Raw genomic sequence first — 21,288 nt, 5'->3', positions numbered from 1 at the left:
TAGGGTACTCACTTCCAATACAGATGGTAGCACACAGTAATTGAAACAAGAGGTACTCACTTCCAATACAGAAGGTAACACACAGTAATTAAAACAAGAGGTACTTACTTCCAAGACACAAGGTAACACATAGTAATTGAAACTAGGGATACTCACTTTCAATACAGAAGGTAACACAGTAATTGAATCTAGGGTTACTCACTTTCAATACAGAAGGTAACACACAGTAATTGAAAGAGAGAAACTCACTTCAAGAGAGAAAGTAACACACAGTAATTGAAACAAGAGGTACTCACTTCCAAGACAGAAGGTAACACACAGTAATTGAAACAAGAGGTGCTTACTTCCAAGACAGAAGGTAACACACAGTAATTGAAACAAGAGGTGCTTACTTCCAAGACAGAAGGTAATACACAGTAATTGAAACAAAGGGTACTCACTTCTAAGACAGAAGGTAACACACAGTAATTGAAACTGGGGTTACTCACTCCTAAGACAGAAGGTAACACACAGCAATTGAAACAAAGGGTACTCACTTCCAATACAGAAGGTAACACACAGTAATTGAAACAAGGGTACTCACTTTCAATACAAAAAAGTAACACACAGTAATTGAAACTAGGGTACTCACTCCTAAGACAGAAGGTAACACACAGCAATTGAAAGAAGGGGTACTCACTTCCAATACAGAAGGTAACACACAGTAATTGAAACAAGAGGTACTCACTTCAATACAGAAGGTAACACACAGTGATTAAAACTAGGGGTAATCACTTTCAATACAGAAGGTAACACACAGTAATTGAAACTAGGGGTACTCACTCCTAAGACAGAAGGTAACACACAGCAATTGAAACAAAGGTACTCACTTCCAATACAGAAGGTAACACACAGTAATTGAAACAAGAGGTACTCACTTCCAAGACAGAAGGTAACACATAGTAATTGAAACTAGGGATACTCACTTTCAATACAGAAGGTAAACACAGTAATTGAAACTAGGGGTACTCACTCCTAAGACAGAAGGTAACACACACCAATTGAAACAAGAGGTACTCACTTCCAATACAGAAGGTAACACACAATAATTGAAACAAGGTGCTTACTTTCAATACAGAGGGTAACACACAGTGATTGAAACAAGAGGTGCTTACTTCCAAGACAGAAGGTAACACACAGTAATTGAAACTAGGGGTACTCACTCCCAAGACAGAAAGTAACACATAGTAATTGAAACTAGGGATACTCACTTTCAATACAGAAGGTAACACACAGTAATTGAATCTAGGGTTACTCACTTTCAATACAGAAGGTAACACACAGTAATTGAAACAAGAGAAACTCACTTCCAAGACAGAAAGTAACACACAGTAATTGAAACAAGAGGTACTCACTTCCAAGACAGAAGGTAACACACAGTAATTGAAACAAGGGTGCTTACTTCCAAGACAGAAGGTAACACACAGTGGTGAACTAGGGGTGCTCACTCCCAAGACAGAAAGTAACACACAGTAATTGAAACTAGAGGTGCCACTTCTAATAGAGAAGGTAAAACATAGTAATTGAAACTAGGGGTACTCACTTCCAATACAGATGGTAGCACACAGTAATTGAAACAAGAGGTACTCACTTCCACGACAGAAGGTAACACACAGTAATTTAAACTAGGTGTACTCACTTTCAATACAGAAGGTAACACACAGTTATTGAAACAAGAGGTACTCACTTACAAGACAGAAGGTAACACACAGTAATTGAAACAAGAGGTACTCACTCCCAAGACAGAAGGTAACACACAGTAATTGAAAGAAGAGGTACTCACTTCCAAGACAGAAGGTAACACACAGTAATTGAAACAAGAGGTACTCACTCCCAAGACAGAAGGTAACACACAGTAATTGAAACTAGGGTTACTCACTCCCAATACAGAAGGTAACACACAGTAATTGAACAAGAGGTACTCACTTCCAAGACAGAAGGTAACACACAGTAATTGAAAGAAGAGGTACTCACTCACAATACAGAAAGTAACACACAGTAATTGAAACAAGAGGTACTCACTCCCAATACAGAAAGTAACACACAGTAATTGAAACAAGAGGTACTCACTTCCAAGACAAAAGGTAACACACAGTATTTGAAACAAGAGGTACTCACTTCCAATACAGAAAGTAACACACAATAATTGAAACAAGAGTTACTCACTTCCAAGACAGAAGGTAACACACAGTAATTGAAACAAAAGGTACTCACTTCCAAGACAAAAGGTAACACACAGTAATTGAAACAAGAGGTTCTCACTTCAAAGACAGAAGGTAACACACAGTAATTGAAACTAGAGGTACTCTTTAGGATATCAATACATTTACGAATTATTTTTTCAAAGTAATTGCTTGCTATAGAATGACATAGTTCTTTAAATGAATTTTGAAGCTAGAGATGAAAGATCAAAAGTATAAAACAAAGAAATGAAGGCAAAAATCACCGTCGAATTAAGAGTAAAGTAATAGTCGCACCTGTGCGTGTTTTTGACGTCACTGCTCCTATATTGATAAGATGTTATCATATTTAGTCAAGTTTATGTCCCTAGTTTGTTTATAACACACTTCGTTATTGTGTTTTTTTTTAATGGCTCCTATTGTCACTTTATAAACGAGAGTGGATTTATTCTGTTAAGGAGTGATCGTGACTGTAACCTTACACTAAGATACCAATTTAACAGAACTGCTATTATATGTCACAAATTATTCTGTATTTTATTGCCGTTTATACCATAAAACTTTATACAAGAGCATTTTTTACGACGTCACAATTTCTCATAAATTAAACTGAGCTGAAAGTTCTAAGTTGAACGATTCTTTGTTTTGTACTACAGAAAAAAAAGACAATAAAAATTTATTATTTACCTCACAAAATGATATATGAGTCACAACGGTGCGTGCGTGACTGTTGCTTTGCACGGACATTTTTTTTTCCAGCAAATAAAGTTTATATATAACATATTTGAAAATAAGCTAAGTTGGCGAACTGGATTTCCTCGCACGCACGCACGCACGTATCGACGGTTTAAGCGCCGTGTTAGAAATTCTAATATTGTTTTTAAATAAGTTTGTTTGTTTCTTCGTTTTTTTCAATTTTGCGCAAAGCTATACGAGGGCTATCTGCGCTAACCATCCATAATTTAGCAGTGTAACACTAGAGGGAAAGCAGCTTTTTAAATGGGTTCAAATTTCTAATATATATTGTTAAGTGTGTTTGAAATTTCAATGTAGCTTTCCACACGTCTTTACAATTCTATTATTGCTTGTTATACGTTTGTTTGTTTGTTTTGGAATTTCGCACAAAGCTACTCGAGGGCTATCTGCGCTAGCCGTCCCTAATTTAGCAGTGTAAGACCAGAGGGAAGGCAGCTAGTCATCACCACCCACCGCCAACTCTTGGGCTACTCTTTTACCAACGAAAAGTGGGATTGACCGTCACATTATAACGCCCCCACGGCTGGGAGGGCGAGCATGTTTGGCGCGACTCGGGCGCGAACCCGCGACCCTCAGATTACGAAGCACACGCCTTAACGCGCTAGGCCATGCCAGGCTCGTGCCAGAATGCTCGTGCCAGTGATCGAAATCTCCTTTAAAAACCTTCCTCCTTCCTGTAAACCTGTAACTTACATTAAAATATGCAATAACCAGCAAGTAAAGATGAAATGCAGCTATTGCATTTGTTATTTAAGATTCAGTCAATAAAACAAAATTCAGAAGATTGGTTGAGACACAGAACGGTTTCCGGTATTCAAGTTAGAGTTAAAAGATGTACTACGATAGAGCATTTCACTGTCTAAAATCAATGATGTTTGACCTATATGATTCAAAGTTTAATTGATGTGTTCCTCTTACACTAGTAAAAACAGGCACTGTACTTAGTCATCTTGTAGAAGCAAGGAAGCTTCGTTGGGCATTCCTTTATCGACAGAACTCGCGAAACCCGCGGAGAGAACAGCTTTATAAAGCTGAGGAACCAGGTATTATATTGCGCAGGAAATAAATCCACCAACGTGTTTTGTGTCGGATTTTAAATTAAGTTAGTTAAGGCAATACTATCAAGTAGTTGTTGATATAATCGTTAACATACACTCGTTGCTGTCAAAGTAAATAAATATACGTAATCCCCATTTTCCGGTACAAACACTAGTGAGGTTAGGCTAGACACATCTGTCTCCTGAGTTTTGGGGCTGACTCCTAGATCTGAAAATAATTCCAAAGTTGTTATGCGTACATACACGAAATATGGGAAATATTTATTCCAATGTACAGATCTGTTGCGCTCAGAAAGTCAGATGAGTTACAAAGGTATTTGTACCTGAGAAATGTCTGTAACTGGAAGACGTCAAACTGAAGTAAACTACATATAAAGCATAAATAAATAAAATTATGTTTGTACATTGTATAGTTTCATATTGTACATAGAACTTCTAGAACCTCTGAATTACGGATTTCATTTCAGTATATTGTATTTCCTCTACCGCGAACTGTTGGTAAATCACCAATACAAAGTAAAATGTATTGTTGATGACTCTGACAAATAATACATAATACCTTGTTGAATGGCGTTCTGTAAAAGGTTCTGACTTGCGCAGTTTGACTCTTGCACGTAGGGACGATACATTTTTTTAACAAACCAAATTTTAAATATATTTGTACGGAGTATTTGATGAATGTCTGTGCTAATTTCTTTGTTTCAGTGTATATATACACAACAAAGTTTCAGTTCACTACGAGATAGTGAACACTGGGTATTAATGTATAAAGTTCGTAAACTCATTCCTGATCCAGTGAGGGGGCCTATATATATTAGTCACTCGAACTAATTATTAAAACTACGTGAACATATTTTCAAAATTTGCTACGTTTTGCATGAACATACACTATCTAGGTTGAATTCAACCAACACCTCTTAGAGCAGTCAAGAAAAATTTAGAAGAGGAATTTCTAAGGACGCTTATTTGTTTCGAACCCAGTTTATATTGATATGGGCTTGAAATGTGCTATTATATTGTTTGGGATTTCACTGAAAGCCACTCAAAGGCTATCTATGTTAGTCGTCCCTAATTTAGAAGTAACAGATTAGAGGGAAGACAACTGGTCATTGCCACTCACTAACAGTTCCTGAGATACGCTTTTGAAATACGTTGTTGACCGTCGTATCATAGTGTTTCCATGGCTGAAAAGGTGAACACGTGTGGTGACTGGATTCTAGCCCCCGACCCCTCGACTTACAGTCGAGTGCCTCAGGAACTATTATTTTAGTATCGAGCATAACGTGTGTCATGCAGTAAACGTGGTCAAGGTCTTTAGAGCTGTGTAGGAAATTGACGTAATCTCAAACTTACAAAATTCACTTAAAACTGGCCCGGCATGGCCTAGCGCGTAAGGTGCGACTCGTAATCCGAGGGTCGCGGGTTCGCGCCCGCGTCGCGCTAAACATGCTCGCCCTCCCAGCCGTGGGGGTGTATAATGTGACGGTCAATCCCACTATTCGTTGGTAAAGAGTAGCCCAAGAGTTGGCGGTGGGTGGTGATGACTAGCTGCCTTCTCTCTCTAGTCTTGCATTGCTAAATTAGGGATGGCTAGCACAGATAGCCCTCGAGTAGATTTGTGCAAAGTTAAAAAACAAACACACAATACAATTAAAACTGCGTAACGGGCATTTATTTGACACGTATCAAAGTTTTCGATATATTTCTAGCTGCACTGCTATTAAGAGGTATTATAATCCTTCATAGTAAATCATTCCAACTTCTCTTAACTGATTTGGCAAGTGTCTTTTGAGTCGTATTAATGTAAAACCTGAACTTAGTTTGTTTCTTTGAATTTTGTGCAGCGAGGTTCGAACTCCTAATTTAGCCGTATAGGTCCACAATCTTACGACCTGGAATGATCAGGTGATTAGGATGCTTGATTCACAATCCAATGATCTCGGGTTTGAATCTCCGTCCCACTTAACATGCTCGCCATTTCAGTCGTAGGAACCTTATAATGCGACAGTCAATCCCACTATTCGTTCGTTTAAAAAAATGTAGCTTAAAAATTGGCGATGGATAGTGATAACTTCTTCGTTGATAAATTAGGGACGCCTAGCGCAGATATCTCTGGTGTAGCTTTGCGTGAAATTCAAAATAAACCAGCCACAAGCTTACTGCTGAGCTGCCGGAAAATCTCTAGTCACATTTATTCGATCATGACAATAAGCATGCTACTGCCAGCTGAGCATGGTCAATTAAAAATTCTGCTAAGTTGTTACACAGTTGCTACTAATAAACTTGAAAGCTTTATATGATGTTTGAAACATACATATTAAATGTTTCATTTAAATAATTCATATGTTTGGTATACAAAGTACAAACTTTTCCATTATAAACTGCAACAATAAAAAATCAGATAAGGTCATTTATTTTAAATTAAATTTACATTACGTTTTTTTTAAGTTTGGAGTCTGTTACATGTTATAATTTATCTCAGATGAGTCTCCAATTTGTTATGTTATGTACGTTACGTATTAATAGGCCCGGCATGGCCAAGCGTGTTAAGGCGTGCGACTCGTAATCTGAGGGTCGCGGGTTCGCATCCCGGTCGCGCCAAACATGCTCGCCCTTTCAGCCGTGGGGGCGTTATATTGTTACAGTCAATCCCACTATTCGTTGATAGAAAAGTAGCCCAAGAGTTGGCAGTGGATGGTGATGACTAGCTGCCTTCCCCCTAGTCTTACACTGCTAAATTAGGGACGGCTAGCACAGATAGCCCTCGAGTAGCTTTGTGCGAAATTCCCAAACACTTAAAACTGACACGATTTTTGTTCCTGGTGGCGTGTAGTAGAAACCGATAAATAGGGTGAAAACTTAAATGCAGATACGCAATAAACACCCTATACAAGAATAGGAGTCCTGTAGTAGTGAAGTTACTACCTTGATCTGCTACACCTGTCACACAGATTTATATATTAGTTTAGTATTTAGTATTAATACATTTTCGACTCTCGTAAATTTTTCAACAGAGAATGCAAAACTCATACGGGAACTTTTATTACTGATTTACCATACAAGTATAAATCAAGTTGTATGATGTTAGTCCTATCTATACTTCCAGAGAATCTATAGCCCATCATGAAATCGGGCTATAGAAATCGGGCTGTCGTTAACTTATATTTCAGCGCATCTTATCTGTCGCTAGGCGTGCTATAAAACTGTGCAATGTTCTCTTGTTGTTTTTTCTTTGTGTAGTAAGGTTTAATTCCTTTATAAAAGACTCCAGATAGTTTCCTTGGAAGGTTTCAGCCAATTACCGTTGTTCTTGTTTTATTGGTACCTCTGAAATATGACATAACTTAAGTTTCAATGCACTTATTTTAATATTTACATAATTTTATAAAACATGTTGAAAACTGTAACTATCTGTCGTTCAAGCGACTTTGCAATTTTAATCAGATAAAAACGGAATGTTATTATTAATATTTACTTCGGCCTGGCATGGCCAGGATGGGTTAAGGCGTTCGACTCGTAATTTGAGGGTCGCGGGTTCGAATCCCGGTCGCACCACACATGCTCGCCCTTTCAGCCATGGGGGCGTTATAATGTGACGGTCAATCCGACTATTCGTTGGTAAAAGAGTATCCCAAGAGTTGGCGGTGGGTGGTGATGACATAGCTGCCTTCCCTTTAGTCCTACACTACTAAGTTATGGACGGCTAGCACAGATAGTCCTTGTGTAGCTTTGCGCGAAATTCAAACAAAACAAATATTTACTTCCACCATCTAGCGTGACCGAGGCTTCGCTTTCACCACTATGTGTGTTTTCAGGAGGTTTTCTCGAAAACGGCTGAATGGATTTCGATGAAAATCCGTATACATTTGGACTGTGACCCAACTTAGAAATGATTAATTTTTTGGAAGGCTAAAATCAAGAAAATTCAAAAATCCCCATTTTTTTACGCGAGGATCATTTTTTTCAAACTACTTTTTCTTTATCTTTCCGCTAAAATCAGGTATTCGAGTCCCTTCGGTGGACAGCAAATAGTCCAATGTAGCTTTACTGTTAACAGAACAATAACAATGCTGTTTATTCAGGTTGTCTTGAATTATAATAATGAAATACTTAGTGTCAGTTAGTTCTTAATGGCTATAGGTTATCATTACCTCTAATACAAGCTGTGAAAACAATTACGAGACTTTTTAATACGTGAAATTACATCTGGCGGATTGCCAATTTGGAATCGATTAGTTATAGACAATAACCCGTGTCTGGTATAAGTGTAGTTTTGTAGTTTTAACAATATCGAGTAGAATTTACAAAACAATGTGTAAACCACATACTAGCATTGTTGAAGTGAAAATCAACTAACCCTATGATTACAATACATCATTGCTTTAATTACAGGTACTATTTTCAGTTAATCTTAATAAAATGGTCGTAATCCCTAGAGTTGAATTCTTTCTTAGTTAGATATTTTTTTAAAATCCGTCTAGGATTGAACAAGTATTTGTATTTGTTGCAAAAATTATAAATTTTAGTTTTTTACGTTTCGCGTGATATGTTTGGAGGTCAAGTGTCAGGTTAAGCAACGTTCAAAGTGTTCACATCACACACTTTTGTCAGCTTAAATGTCACATTTTACGTGGAAGAATATGTGTCACTGAGCCAGCTTTTGTTATTTCTTACAAAAAACGTGCTGACAAAGTTACTAAGAGGGTCCCTGCCTATTTTCTCATCGCGTCTTTACAATCAACAATTTTCTTCTTTTTTTTTCCATCTTGTGCCGTTACAATAAAATATTTCCTGTTTTTCCATCCTGTCCCGTTACAATAAAATATTTCCTGTTTTTCCATCCTGTGCCGTTACAATAAAATATTTCCTGTTTTTTCCATCCTGTGCCGTTACAATAAAATATTTCCTGTTTTTCCATCCTGTGCCGTTACAATAAAGTATTAGGTTGAGGAATAATTCGTGAGCGTTTTTAAATAATTTCATTCAAGCATTACATGCAAGACTATACAATACTTCAATGCATGAACACATTACACCCAAAACATTTATTATGATACTTTATTTCATGTAATACCTAGGTATATAGTATGCATTGTTTGAAACGAAATTGCAAGAAATTAAATGCGAAAAGCAGATGGTGTCGAAAATGACACTTGACATTCGATTTAATGAGCTGAAAATGAAAGCAAAAATTAAAGACATATGAAAATCAAACACACCATCTATTAGAGCAACAAATTATCTACCAAATGACATGAAATATTTTGCGAAAGCGTTTCATTTATGAATATATTTTGTTAACTTGAAAAAACGCTCACAAATTATTCCTCAACCCAATATTTCCTGTTTTCTCGTCCAGTGCCGTTACAACCAACAATTTCCTATTTCTCGGGCCGCCATGGCCAGGTGGCTAAAGCACTCGACTCGTTATCCGAGAGTCGCGGGTTCGAATCCCCGTTACACAGAACATACTCGCCCTTTCAGCCGTAAGAGCGTCATAATGTGACGGTGAATCTCACTATTTGTTGGTAAAAGAGTAGCCCAAGAGTTAGCAATGGGTGGTGATGACTAGCTGTCTTCCCTCTGATCTTACACTGCTAAGTTAGGGACGGCTAGCGCAGATAGCCCTCAAGTAGCTTTGCGCAAAATTCAAAATCACATTTGAATTATTTTCATATGTTTTTTATTGTTATGGACTGTTTTTTTTTCTATTAAGAGGAACCTTCTGATGTGACTGTGTCCCAGAGTGCTCTTCAGTGTCCTTCTGTCATGTTTCAAAGCTCTTCTCTCGTGGGGGACCTTATATCTTTCTTCTATTAGGGGGTACTTTCTTATATCCTTCTGTCACAAGCTATTCCGTAATTTCCTTCTGCTACTATGTATCCTTTGATGTTCCGTTATCAAGGGATCCTTTCTGGTTTCTTCTGTATTTTCCTTCTGTCACAAGATATTCCTTGGTGTACATCTTATTGGACATTTTTTAACATTCTTCCGTCAAGGGATACTCTCTAATGTTATTTTGTTAAAGAGTATTTTCTAGTGTTCTTCTGTCATAGAGTTATCTCAAGTATCCTTCTGTTATTCTTTGTTTGGAAGGATTTCGTCTTAAAAAACACAACCAAACGATAGGGAGCTATAGTTTTTAATACACGTTTATGTAGCTAATTCATCTCACATTTTTTTTCTCTGTTTTTAAACATGAAATTTTTATCAAAACAAAATCATTTTGTGCACACATAAGAACAACACATATATTAAAACTCCATGTTCCAATTTACTTTCTCCAACAATCCGTTCATTTTAAGAATGAAATTCACTATTGCAAAATAGTCATAAAATAATCCAACGCATTCGACTTTTTCTGCATCTTATCCAAACAACATGTCTCCTTGTATAGATTATAGGTTAGAAAAAAACAAGAGAGATGTATCATGCTACTTGTTTACTAATTTCCATTTATTCGAATAGACTTAAGTCTCAGAAAAGTCCAGCTTTGATTTCATTAATGAAACCCATAATCAGTTTTATATCTTCTAAAAGTTGCCTGGCTAGCAATCTTGTTTCTGTTTAAAGTATCTCAAATGAGGCCATCTTCATTTATCCAGAACACATCACATGCGCAAAAAGTTAGTATATTTTACATCATGGCCAGACGGATAGGGCACTCGACTCGCAATCTGAAGGTCGCAGGTTCGAATCCCCCGTCTTACCAAACATGCTCACCCTTTCAGTCATGGCGGAGTTATAATATGATGATAAATCACACTATTCGTTGTTAAAAACGTAGCCCAAAAATTTGTTGGTCGTAAGTGATGACTAGCTGCCTTCCCTCTAGTCTTGCACTGCTAAATTAGGGACGGCTAGCGCAGATAACTCTTGTGTAGCTTTGTGGGAAATTCAAAATAAATCAAACCACAAAAAAAAACACATCAAATCATGAATATCGAAACGACTACCAGTTACGCGAAGAAAAACGAATAATATATACCAGACATATCTAATATTACTATGTGGATTTCAAGCAGACATGTCTAATGTTACTATGTGGATTTCAAGCAGACATGTCTAATATTACTATGTGGATTTCAACCAGACATGTCTAATATTGCCATGTGGATTTCAACCAGACATGTCTAATATTACCATGTGGATTTCAACCAGACATGTCTAATATTACCATGTGGATTTCAACCAGACATATCTAATATTATCATGTGGATTTCAACCAGACATATCTAATATTACTATGTGGATTTCAACCAGATATGTCTAATATTACTATGTGGATTTCAAATAGTTCAAGGCAAGTCATTTCTTGAAATTTTAAACTAAGCTGTTTGCACCTAAGTTTCTGATGGTGGACGATCAACTCATTATTATCAGAGAATAATTCACTCAGTATTTCCTTCAACAGACGTATGAATAAGACATTTAAACGTTTCAAAAGCAAATGTCTACGCTTAAGCCTAACATAGCAATCTTCTGTGGCATTCTTATTTTTTTCCAACCCGTAATAACGGGATTGACTGTCACTCTTATAACGCACACATACATACATACATACATACATACATACATACATACATACATACATACATACATACATACATACATACATACATACATACATACACACACACACACACATATATATATACACACAGCTGAAAGTGAAAAACATTTTCAGAAGCATAACATCAACAACCTTGGACCTTTCCATCTTCAGCCCGTTCCAAACTCCTTCATAGAAATAGTTAGCTTAGTGGGAAAATGTCTTAGCACCGTTTTCACAATGTGTTACATTATTTCAACTGTGACATTCAGTTATTTTTTTAAATCATTAGTTAACACTGCTTTTCATTTTCATTACACAATTTTTTTCGTAATGCAGTTTATAAAAATAATAAACAGATCTCCACGAAACAAAATAAGTTTGTTTTTTAATTACGAAGAAACAACTATGTTTATTGAGTTTTAATTCAATGTAACAAAGTCCTTTATCGTATGACTTTGTAATAACGAGATGGATTCAACATTGCTGCACGTGCAGATTCCGACACTTTGAAGCTTTTATAAACACCATTTATCAAGAGAAAGACTTAGAAACCACTAATTTACTAATGTTTATTTTTATATTTCGTTTCGCTTCACGTGTAATTCACTGAAAGTCCTCAGTAAAGAAAGATATCTCACTAAGAGTTCGAAGTGCAAACCTACATATTTACTTTTAGTGACGTAACTCTATCCCTCACGCCGTGACGCATGCTCTGACGAACCATGTGAGCATGAAGTGAGAACTTTATATGTACTGTTTCGCAATTTCTACTTAAGAATCGCCTTTTTGTTTTGAATTTCGCGCAAAGCTACTCGAGGGCTATCTGCGCTAGCCGTTCCTAATTTAGCAGTGTAAGACTAGATGGAAGGCAGCTAGTCAGCACCACCCACCGCCAACTCTTGGACTACTCTTTTACCAACGAATAGTGGGATTGAGTGTAACATTATAACGCCCCCACGACTTTAAGGGTGTGTATTTTTGGTGGGACGGGATTCGGACCCCCGACTCTCGGATCACGAGTCGAACGTCTTAACACGCTTGGCCCTGCCGGACCCTTAAGAATCGCAGCGACAACTGACAAAGTAGAGTGATTAAATGTGCATTTAACTTGCTTAGATTCTTTTACTTCTCACTAGATGGCGGTTCGTAAAAACAAAAATGTAATTCAGAAGTTTTATTAATATAAACCGATATTCCGGTTATTGGTATTGTCTAAATATTTGGTAGTATAGCAAGTATGAAGTATCTTATTTCCTTAATGACAGACTTCACAACGGGGCACATCTACTCTGTCCACAACGGGGAATCGAATCCTAGATTTTACTGCTGATGCACTGGGTTACAGTAAGTAAGAAATAAAGTGTATAATGAAAACACATAAAATATATAATTTGTAATTATGAATTAGCAATAAAACAATAATTTACCGGTTTTATCAACATGTTTCATTCTCTACTGGTACAGTGTTATGTGTTACTGTTGTTTTTTCATATAACAAAGCCACATCGGATTATCTACTGAGTCCACCGAAGGGAATCGAACCCCTCATTTTAGCGTTTTATATCCATAGGCTTACCGTCGTACCAGCGGGAGAGACAGAGGTATGTCTGCGGACTTACAACGCTGGAAATGAGGTTCGATACCCAAGGTTGGCTGAGCACAGATAGCCCATTCTGAAGCTTTGTGCTTGATTAAAAACAAACAAATAATGTGTTTTATACACAAAAACTGTTAACATTTAGTTCCATATAACCCTCCACTCCTCGAATGGTTCAACGGACGTATCGTGATTAGTCTGCGAAATGCTGGGTAAGAGCAAGAATCTCCGACTTTCAAAGATGCATGATAAAGGCGAGCATTTATTTATAGTGCTGTTATTAGTAGCCATTTTTGCATAGTATTCTTCACAGTGAAAAAATTAAACAATAGTTCTTCCTGACACTACAGTCACGATCATATCACATGCTTTGGTTTGTTTGTTTTGAATTTCGCGCAAAGCTACACGAGGGCTATCTGCGCTAGCCGTCTCTAACTTAGCAGTGTAATACTAGAGGGAAGACAGCTAATCATCACCACTCACTGCCAACTCTTGGATTACTTTTTATCAATGAATAGTTGGACTGACAGTCACATTATAACGCACCCAGGGTTGAAAGGGCAAGCATGTTTGGTGTGACGGGGATTCGAACCCGCCACCCTCGGATTATGAGTCGAGTACCTTAACCACGTGGCCATGCCGGGCCGTCTCACGTACTTATAGGTCCTTCCTGGACAGGTGGTATAGACGCTTGACTCATGATCTGAGGGTCGCAGGTTCGAATTCCCATCGCACAAAACATGCTCTCCTTTTCAGCCGTGGAGGCGTTGTAAATGTGACGGTCAATCCCACTATTCGTTGATAAAAAGAGTAGCCCAAGAGTTAGCGGTGGGTGATGATGACTAGCTAGCTGCTTTCCCTCTAGACTTACACTGTGAAATTAGGGACGGCTAGAGCAGATAGCCCTCGTATAGCTTGGCGCAAAATTCAGAATCAAACAAACAGTTCATATATTTGTGCATTCTTATAAAGTCTACACGCTGCTGAACTACCCTGTATAGATGGAGTCTGAATACGTTTTTAAACTTCAGGCAAATGCTTTTCTTTCATTCTAAGCTTCAATTCATCATTGGCCTTTGCTAAGATCGTAAACTAACTAAAACGAACAACTTATGGAATGTTCAAGTTCCCTTGACTTGATGGGAGATCTTAGGTGAAAAATAAAACTGAATTTAGTTGTACAGAATAATTTGTAATTAATGAAGTTATATTGACATATGATACATGTTTATTTACACAGTTAACTTGTTGTTTAAAGTCCTGTGTGCCACAAATGGGATTAAACTTGTTTTGACGTTTTGTTTGTAATCAAGCACAAAATTATACAATGGGTTACTTGTGTTGTGCCCACCAATTGTACCGAAACCTGGTTTCTAGCGTTTTCTTTTGATGTAACACACACATATATATGTATTGAATTCACCAATTATTTGGTCAGCCAGTTGGGCAGCTGTAAGTCTATGAATTTACAATGCCAAAATGTGAATTCGATTCCAGTCATTTGTTAGAGCAGACAGTTCAATGTGGTTTTGCTCTACGAAATCAAACAAAAGTGGTCATACTCGTGATAACGAGAAGCCCACAAGTCAAAATGTATTCTCAAGACTGCTGTTTTCTCAAGTACAGAACAACGTTTCGACCTTCTTAGGTCATCTTCAGATTAATAAAGTGAACTTGCTTTAAAAATGTTTCTCAAAATGTGTTTATGTCTTTAAATATTCCAATTATTAGACGAATTAGCAATTCTAAACTGACGTAGAGGAGCGCCTCCGAGAACGTTTGTTAATTATAGAATTTCAAGCATACATTGTAGCCTCTAATTATAAACTGATAGAGTAGAGAAAAGACACTTAGTCAACGGCACACACCGCCAACTCTTGAGTTACTTTTTCCAAAATTTTACTTTGAAAAACGTCACTCGAGGAACCTGCTTATGAAAGTTTATTGGAGTTGCCATCACTTTAAAGAAGCAATGTAATTAGTTGTTCACAGCTACAAATGACGTAATTCGGCCAGTCCGTTTCCTTATCTTTGATCGGTTTAGATTTGTCGGGATAAAGAAAAATCCTGGGTAAGAGCAAGAATCTCCGACTTTCAAAGATGCATGATAAAGGCGAGCATTTATTTATAGTGCTGTTATTAGTAGCCATTTTTGCATAGTATTCTTCACAGTGAAAAAATTAAACAATAGTTCTTCCTGACACTACAGTCACGATCATATCACATGCTTTGGTTTGTTTGTTTTGAATTTCGCGCAAAGCTACACGAGGGCTATCTGCGCTAGCCGTCTCTAACTTAGCAGTGTAATACTAGAGGGAAGACAGCTAATCATCACCACTCACTGCCAACTCTTGGATTACTTTTTATCAATGAATAGTTGGACTGACAGTCACATTATAACGCTCCCACGGTTGAAAGGGCAAGCATGTTTGGTGTGACGGGGATTCGAACCCGCCACCCTCGGATTATGAGTCGAGTACCTTACCACGTGGCCATGCCGGGCCGTCTCACGTGCTTATAGGTCCTTCCTGGACAGGTGGTATAGACGCTTGACTCATAATCTGAGGGTCGCAGGTTCGAATTCCCATCGCACAAAACATGCTCTCCTTTTCAGCCGTGGAGGCGTTGTAAATGTGACGGTCAATCCCATTATTCGTTGATAAAAAGAGTAGCCCAAGAGTATCCCATTTGTCGGGATAAAGAAAAACCTCAAGTTTCTCTAACGAGCTCACTTCACCCAACGTTAACAAATGTTGATGAACTGTGAAATGTTTTAAACCTGTCTGATTACTTCCTTCAGTAACGCTACTAAAATACTGTTTAAATGAATACTAATTAACTATTAAAGTGTTTTAGAAATAACTACAACATTAACTGACAAGCTACTGAATTAATATGCACGCTAAACAATTTCATTAAATATAAAGTAATAAATTGTTATTCAAACTGTAAACAATATAAGTTGTGAGAACGGCCCAATTTTTTTGAAATTCATTTGTATGTTATATAGCTTAATCTTCATACTTGAATTTGCCCGGCATACCCAGGTTGTCAGGGCGCTTGACCCACAATCTGAGGGGCTCCTCCTACCAAACATGCTTGCCATTTCAGCTGTATTTGACAGGTAATTTCAATATTCGTTAGTAAAAGAGTACCCAAGAGTAGACGGTGGATGGTGATGCTAGCTGCCTTCCTTCTAGTGTTTAATTTCTAAATTAGGGATGGCGAGTGCAGATGACCCTCGTGCAGCTTTGCACAAAATTCAAATCTCATTTGAATTATTTTCGTATGTTTTTTTTATTCTCATGGACTAAGCGTGAACTTTTTTGTAGCATACTCAGACTGTGAATCCGAGGATTCGTGGTTCTCGACCCTCTGCACAGAAATTGGTGGTGGGTGATATTGACTAGCTTCCTTCTCTCTTCTTTATATGTTAAAGGTCAGAGACCAGCTATAGGCAGAAGGACTGTGAATTCAAGGATTCATGGTTCTAGACCCTCTGCCCAGAAATTGGTGGTGGGTGGTACTGACTATCTTCCTTCTCTCTTCTTTATATATTAAAGGTCAGAGACCAGCTATGGGCAGAAGGACTGTGAATCCGAGGATTAGTGGTTCTCGACCCTCTGCCCAGAAATGGTGGCGGGTGATATTGACTAACTGCCTTTTCTCTTCTTTATCTATTAAAGCTTAGGGACCACCCACAAGTGGGTAATCATTGGGTTGCATCGCGCGGAATTTTTAAACAAAGCAAGAATTATAACGTAGCAGACGTGTACCAAATTTGGGAACGATTACATTTGGTCACGACCTAATTTTACAGGACCGAAACATAGTGTGGTTCTTAACTAAGTGTCATTGGCCAATGAAATTAGTTTTTATTGTTGTTGTAAAAAATTGTTCATTTTATTAGCTTTACAAAAAACAATCATCATTTATTATTGTTGTCAATCGTACAAGCTGTAAATTTAATGTGTTCTGTTTTATCTCATATTTACATTTTTAAAGTATCTACCAACACAAATCTATTAAGATTTGGCACAACTAGAGGGAACTCACGTCCAAAACAACATCACAAGAAGATGATTGTAATTAAACACCTTTAAAGTTTGTGTTTGATTTTTTTTAAAGTAATGAATTACATGAGGAGAAAAAAAATCCTAAAACCAGGTTCAAACAATTTTTTATTACTTTTTCATGAAAATACACGAGTTTAGCACACAATAAATCTCACAAACAATTTTCACTCATTAGAAGTACAAGGGTTACGTGTAGGTTTCCTATTGGTTGAAACGTCAGCTTGCTGCGAGTGATTTACCTATCGTTCAAATATAAGTCAACGCGTTAATACGTATGATCCGAATAAATGTTATACAAACGTCTACGAAGCATTGACTAGAGTTTAATTACGTTTGTAATAGACTATAATAGTGTGAAAATAATAAGGAACATGTTATAATCTCAGTTTTTGTTTTGTAATTTTATATTATTATTCATTACTTTTCAGTTCTTCGATGACCCAGCAGGGCCAAGTGGGTTAAGGCGTGCGACTCGTAATCTGAGGGTCGCAGGTTCGCATCCCCATCGCACCAAACATACTCGCCCTTTCAGCCGTGGGAGCGTTATAATGTGACGGTCAATCCCACTATTCGTTGGTAAAAGAGTAGCTTTAAGAGTTGGCGGTGGGTGGTGATGACTAGCTACCTTCCCTCTAGTCTTACACTGCTAAATTAGGGACGGCTAGCACATATGGTCCTCAAGTAGCTTGGCGCGAAATAAAAAAAAAACAAAACAAAAAGTTCTCCGATAGCGCCGACATTCTGCGCTTGGAGAGAGACGAGACAAGTTGTACCTCTGAAGGCTCGCAAGCTCTACGACTTTTTCCCGTTTCATAGTTTTCGAGTTGCTACTATTTACCTTGAACTACACGCTAGCAGTTAAGAAGACCAAGACCTAGTAGACAGTAGCACAGCTACATTACCTACGCTACAAAGTTGCGCGGGACTGCAAGCTTCACTTTGTGGAAGCAGCGGCGCCTCGTGCCGGCCGGGAAGTCGGAGCGGTCAGACACCGTGAAGAACGTTATGGCGTCTACAAAAGAGGGAACAAGTTGTGTTCGACAGGGACTAAAAGTCAGTCTAGTGATGGTGGCCACATCCTAGCTGATAATGTAAAATTAAACTTACTATTGTTTATTGCTCAGGAAGAACTAAAAGCCAAACTAACTCCTGTAAAAAATACTACAGTAAGAACTAGAATAAAAAGAAAACTCGCTAAAGACAATATACCTTCAACTTCTGTCGAAAGTGTAGTTAAGCCTACGGTATTAGACAACGACAAACCAATAACTAGTAGCTTAACTATTTCAAACCCCACCCTGGATATTGAACTAAACACAAATTCTGAACAAGACGAAGTTCTTTCTGATGACGAAGTCTTCACACCAGTGCAGACTCGTAGTCAGTAAAAACAACTCAAACAAAAGCTTACTGATCCCGACACTCGTACAAAATCCGTACCTAATTTACCGAAGCACGCCATTATTATCCAAGGGGTGCCTGGTAGTTTTAACCAGCCACAACTGGCTAAAGAAATATAGAGGTGCAAACCAACGGCTACGATTGTGAATAATAAGAATCGCCTCGAGGCTGTGTCCTTGTTCAAGGACAGGAACCCGCTGACTTGAACATATTGTTGAAAACATGGCCTTCTGACGCATTTAAAACGGGACAATAACAATACACTTGCCTGGATCTAGTCCAGCACCTAAATCATTCGTGATCCGGGGGGTGCATCACTCAATCGACATAGAAGACATTAAGGATGCGTTAAGTGCATTCAACATAAAATACATTTCAGTGGAAAGAATCATTTGAAACATCACAAAAAACCCACTAATTTAATCAAAGTAGTAACGGACAATAGCCAGGACATAACCCAGTATATCAATAATGGTACCACTATGTGGTATCAAAGGTACACGGTCGAACAAACTAAAACACCAGCAGTGGTTATCACACAGTGTCACCAATGCCAAAGGTTTGGACATGTAGCAGCAGCAAGTCAGGCAACTGCGCGTTGTGTGGGCTGTGGAAAGAATCACCACATTTCACAAAGAACTAAACAAAACCCCAAACCCAACTGCTGCAATTGTGGGGAGGAACATACGGCAAACTATAAAGGATGCCAAAAATACAAAACCATTAAAACACTTGTATGAAAATAAAATTCCCAACACGAACAAGTCGCCACCCCCACGCACCGAACCAATATACCTACCTACCACCACAAATACGCAAACAAACACGCTGCAGTGGTCAAGACATCATAACTCAGTCAGGACAAAACATCACCACGTAAAAGACGATTCACCCAAACCACCTCAAGACACGCATCCAACCCGGCCAACGACTATTGAAACCACACTGACAACTGCCATTACTTCCACCTTCTCGGAAACTATGGCAGAATATACAAACCCTACTAATACCAACAGTCTCACAGACATAATTGTTAAAATCATTCTGAAAAACATCCACAAATTCCTACCGCAAATTTTAACCTCCATCGTCAATTCCTTTAAACATGGATAAATTCACAGTTCTACACATCAATATCCATGGTGCTCCTGCTTCCAAGAAACATGAGATTGAAGATATAACAAACTCCTTAAAACCTGATGTCATTATACTTAGTGAAACTGCCCTCTATACATACCATCGCTTCAAATTAAAAGGATACTCCATTATCAGACATGACAGGAAGGATACTAGAGATCCCTGCCAAGGAATTTTATTATTGTACAGGGCTGAACGCACAGTTCAGGAACTTAACCTACCTTCCCTTAACGAATCCGTAGTTATCAACAGAAAAACGTATAATGATACTGACGTCACTGTGGCGGGCATCTACTGCTCGCCTGGTACAGTGTTGGATGCAAATCTTTAGCATTCACTGTGTAATAAAAATCCCAACCTAATCATTACAGGAGATTTAAATAGTAAACATCCAGCATTCCACTGGCAAGATACTTTATCAATTTCTAGATGAAACTAACTTGATTTTATTAAACGATGCAACACCGACACATATCTCGTACGCACACGGCACCAGTGAAATACTGGACCTATGCCTGTGTTCGTATAATATGAGTAGCAAAATTGTAAACTTTCATATTGGTCACTATTTAGACAGTGACCACCTCCCAGTTTGGTGTATCTTCAATCTCAACCCCCATTCAAATAAAATTAAAGTTAAAGATAAACTGAATTATAACAAAGCTAATTGGCCATTTTTTCAAACTATCTTAAATCAAACCTTATCTCCCGGAGTACTACATATTGCCGCGGACGCATCAGATATAGTTGCGTATTGTCATATAATCTCTGAGTGTCTGAAACATGCAGCCAACAGCTCTATACCGAAACAAAAACACTTCACAACAACTCGCTCATGGCAACCACATCAAGATATAATACACTTAATAAAAGACAGAAGAAAACTACGCAGATGGTACATACAAAATCGCAACCCACACTAAAGCACAGATCACCACTATAAGAAATAAGATACGACATCTAATCCGACAACAAAAACAAGATAACTGGGACACCTTCTGTTCAGAACTAAATCACAAAACTGATCCAAAACAATTCTGGACACACTTAAAAAGATTAACGAATACAGGCACAACAAACCCACCACTTGAACTGGATGATGTGACAGCGTACACTAACATAGAAAAAGCTGAGATTTTTAAAAAACACCTAGAATACACGTTCAAAACACATCATGAACCAGACACGAACCGATACTTCTTTAATACAGTCAATAATTTTCTTGATCACAACAAAAGCGCATACACTCCTATATTCCCAGTAAACACATTATTAGAACCAGACAAAACAACAGACTGGAGCTCTCATCAACTAATAAGATATCACGGTAACTGAAGTAACAACTGCTATCAAAAACACAAAAACCAAAGCTTCTGGAGAAGATGGTATCCAAGCTATTCTAAAACACGGCACTCAGAGATTATATGAACACCTAACAGCCTTATTTAACCTTTATATGCAAAAACGGCTCGTTTGGGCTGAAAACACT

Source organism: Tachypleus tridentatus, chromosome 7 (assembly GCF_004210375.1).
Source record: "Tachypleus tridentatus isolate NWPU-2018 chromosome 7, ASM421037v1, whole genome shotgun sequence".
Taxonomy (NCBI): Eukaryota; Metazoa; Arthropoda; class Merostomata; order Xiphosura; family Limulidae; genus Tachypleus; species Tachypleus tridentatus.
This window is presented reverse-complemented; position numbering follows the sequence as displayed.